This window comes from Papaver somniferum, chromosome 7, assembly GCF_003573695.1.
Source record: "Papaver somniferum cultivar HN1 chromosome 7, ASM357369v1, whole genome shotgun sequence".
Lineage (NCBI taxonomy): Eukaryota > Viridiplantae > Streptophyta > Magnoliopsida > Ranunculales > Papaveraceae > Papaver > Papaver somniferum.
In genome coordinates, this window is record NC_039364.1 from 149,071,570 (window position 1) to 149,075,976 (window position 4,407).

General features: G+C 39.9%; 1 pseudogene; it reads left to right on the plus strand.

Moving 5' to 3' along the window:
- The first annotated feature begins 3,091 nt into the window (after positions 1-3,091).
- Positions 3,092-3,191, plus strand: LOC113300776 (annotated as a pseudogene).
- Positions 3,192-4,407: the final 1,216 nt, after the last annotated feature.

Here is a 4,407-nt window from a genome sequence, read left to right on the forward strand (position 1 = left end):
TTTACCCCAATGTTGGGGCATTCGACCAGTAACAAGATAGTTCACTATATTCTCATACCAAGGTAATTGGGTAACAAAAAACAATTATTCATCAGGAAAGCTATCCCTTATAGGAAGGGAATCATCAGGGTAACTAACAACTAGCCTAGACAAGTGGTCTGCTACAACATTTTCGACACCCTTTTTGTCTCTAATGTCTGGAGAAAACTCTTGCAACAAAAGGATCCACCTAATCAATCTAGGTTTTGTATCCTTCTTAGACAAAAGATATTTCAAAGCAGCATGATCAGTATATATGATGATCTTAGAACCTAAAAGATAGGGTCTAAACTTGTCTAAGGAAAACAAAATGGCTAACAGTTCTTTCTCGGTAGTGGTATAGTTCAACTGGCATCATTTAGAGTTTTGCTAGCATAGTAAATTACATGAAGTAATTTTTTTTCTCGCTGACCTAGCACAACACCAATAGCATAATCTGAAGCATCACACATGATCTCAAAGGGTAGATTCCAGTTGGGTGCCTGGACTATGGGGGCGGTAGTGAGTAAATTCTTAAGCTTCTGAAAAGCCTCTAAACAAGCATTATCGAAGACAAACTTAACATCTTTTGCAAGCAAATTGCAAAGAGGTCTAGAAATTAGGCTAAAATCCTTAATGAATCGACGATAAAAACCTGCATGCCTTAAGAATGACCTAATATCTCTTACGGTTTTTGGGACCTGTAAAGTCTTAATAAGGTTAACTTTGGCTTTATCTACCTTTATACCCTTAGAAGATACGATATTCCCTAAAACAATTCCTGAACGAACCATGAAGTGACATTTCTCCCAATTAAGCACTAAATTCTTTTCCTTACACCTAGTCAATAATAGTGACAAATGATGCAAGCACTCATCGAAAGACGAACCAAACATTGAAAAATCATCCATAAAGACCTCTAAGAACCGTTCTACCATGTCAGAAAATATGCTCATCATGCAACGCTGAAAAGTCGCGGGGGCATTACAAAGCCCGAAAGGCATGCGTCTATACGCTAAGGTACCAAAGGGACAGGTAAAAGTGGTTTTATCCTAGTCTTCTGGGGAAATAACGATCTGATTATATCCAGAGTAGCCATCTAAAATCCAGTAGTGACTATGTCCAGCTAATCTCTCTAGCATCTGGTCGATGAAGGGAAGGGGAAAGTGGTCCTTCCCGGTGACCTTGTTAAATTTCCTATAGTCAATACAAACACGCCAACCCGTGGTCACTCGGGTCGGGATTAACTCATTGTTATCATTCTGGACTACAGTAATACCGTATTTCTTGGGTACAACCTTAACGGGGTTGACCCACTTACTTTCTGAAATGGGGTAGATAATTCCTGCATCTAACAACTTAAGGACCTCGTTTCGAACTACCTCTTTCATATTAGGGTTTAGTCGACAGTTGCATCTCCCTAGAAGGTTTGGTATCACTCTCTAAATAGATATGATGCATGCAAACGGTGGGACTTATACCCTTAATGTCAGCTATGGTCCACCCTAAAGCTTCCTTGTTGTTTTGAAGGACGGTTAATAGCCTACTTTCCTGGTCACTATCCAAGACGGAAGAAATAATCACAGGTAAGGTCTCAGACGGGCCTAAAAACCTATATTTCAGGGAATCTGGCAATGGTTTTAGGTCCAACTTAGGAGGATCTTCCAATGAAGGAACTAGGGTAGACTTAGAAACTGGTAGTGGTTCGACTTTAGGTTTCCATCCAGTACTAGTATCTAACAAAGGGGTTGAATCTAACAAAGCATTCACCTCATTAATCACATTATCGTCATCAAAATCAATCCCAAAGTGAGATAGGCATTTCTCTAATGGATCTTCTAACAAAGTGTTTGGTAATGACTCCTCGACTAATGTTCCTATCATGTTCACCTCTTCTATGTTCGAGTCATCTAGTTCAGAGGGTAGCTTACTAATATTAAAAATGTTCAGCTCAATAGTCATATTACCAAAAGACAATTTCATAATACCATTTCGACAGTTAATGAACGCATTGGATGTATCTAAAAACGGGCGACCTAAAATTACCGGTATCTGGTTATCTGGGTCAGGGAAAGGTTGGGTATCTAGGATAACAAAATCCATTGGATAAATAAACTTGTCAACCTCTATGATAACATCCTCGATCACACCACGAGGAATTTTAACGGACCTATCAGCTAACTGAAGTGTCATCTGGGTAGGTTTCATCTCACCAAGTCCTAGCTTAAGGTACACATTATATGGTAGTAAGTTCACACTAGCTCCTAAGTCAAGCAACGCTTTCTCAACACGGTAGTAAGTTCAATATGACCCTCATTGGTCTCTTTAGAGACTCTATCAGTCTCTTCAATTTATGGTTCAGAAGGGTGAACTACAGCATGTTCACTATCAGGCATGGAAACCTTGTTGTCTATCACTCTACCACTCCTAAGGGTTTTAATAGCATTCACATGATCAGATGGTCTTTCACCTATTTCATTAACAAAGCAAGAGACTCTTCTAAACTCATAATATTCTTATCCGAAGGGTTCTGAAACTGTGCTGGAGCTAAAGGATTCTTAGTATAGCCAAAAACTGGGGGAACCTGAGCATTACTAGACTGACCTTGATTCTGGCCCTTGGACCAAGAAAGGTTTGGATGGTTTCTCCATCCAGGGTTATAGGTTTCTGAATATGGGTCAAACTTCTGTCAGTTATCAAACCTAGTATTGTTATAAAGAGCATTGGCTTTCTCTTCAACAACATGGCCTTCCCAAAAAGGCTCATTTCTTCCACTACTACCACTAGAATGACCTAATTCTAAGGCTTCTAACCTTTTGGCTATAGCTGCTATTTTGGCATCTGACTCATGAGATCCTTCTACCCTATTAACATTTTCTCTACTTAGAAGAATTTTTTTCTGGGGTTCCCTACTATTTTCCCATTGTTGGGTCTTATCGGCGATTTCATTCAAAAATGTCTTGCCTCATCAACAGTTTTATTCTCAAACCCACATGTGCATAAGGACTCAACCATGGTTGTTGTTGAATAATCTAAACCCTCGTAGAGGATCTGAACTAACCTAGCCTTCTCCAAACCATGATGAGGACATTGAGATATCAAGTCCTTGAACCTTTCTAAATACCTATATAAAGATTCTCCCTCTTGTTGGGCAAAAGTACATATTTGTGTCCTAATAGACGATGTTTTATACCTTCGGAAAAACATATGTACAAAGGCAGAAGTAAGTTGGTCATAGGTTTTAATTGACTCAGAGTCCAAACTATATAGCCAAGATTTGGCTTTATCTTTTAAGGAAAAGGGGAATAACCTAAGTTTCAACGCATCATCGCTTAGGTTTTTAATTTTCAGAGTACTACAAACTTCCTCAAATTCCCTAACATGAAAATAGGGGTTCTCATTCTCCTTCCCTAAAAACATTGGGAGCATCTGTAAAGTCCCAGGTTTCAGTTCATAATTTGCCTCGGTTTCAGCTAACTTGATACAAGACGGACGAGAGGTCCTAGTTGGGTTTAGCAAAGCTTTCAAAGTTGTCATTTCTGGCACTACCAAAGGACTAGGAGTATTAGGGGTACTTTCCTCACGAAGAGACAGATTCTCAAAACTGAAGTTTCCAAAAACGGGGCTCTCAAAAGAAGAGTCTTCGAGCTCCCCGCCTTCACAAGAAGAACTACTAGGTTTGTCATTAATCAAACGACCTAAAGTGTTTCTTTTCCAAGCCCGTTTAAAAACTTCGGGCATACACTAGAAAAAAAATCAAAAAGAAAAGTCCTAAAAAGGAAGGGATGTTCTAAGCAAACACAAACAAGGCTGACTCCACCACAGCAAACCTACTGATTTCTAGCAAACAAAAAGCATGATGGCTCCACTTAGATTGTTTCTATACCAGCTTCTAATCCTTCGAACGGGAATTCGTTACAATTTAAGCAAACCCCTCTTGAATCAATCCGAGTTAAAGTAAGTTGAATTGAGGCGAGGGAAGCTCGGTGGAGCTTTGATACCCAAGGCCTCACCGGTATTACAAGGCGGCGCAGTCACGCATTCAACTTACAGAAACCGTCAAGAACTTCGAAGTATGCTTAAAATAGTAACCAATATTTTTCGAATGACTTTCCTATTAAGCTCGTTACCCTATCGGTCTCGTTCTAGTCAAAATTTTAGGCTTAGGTTCGCGTTTGGTGTCGTTTTCCTAAGGCGGGCAAGAAGAGAACGGTGATGAAATCCGAACCCTTATCTTGTATGGCCAGTCCTTGCCCTTTACTAGGAAATTAAAGCAGTCGTTTTAAAGTCCTCAACATATATGCATACGAAGGAAGACAGTAACTCGCTGACAGGGGATTCCCGAGTGTTTCGACAAACTTACCTCCCGTACCAGACGGGGGATGAACC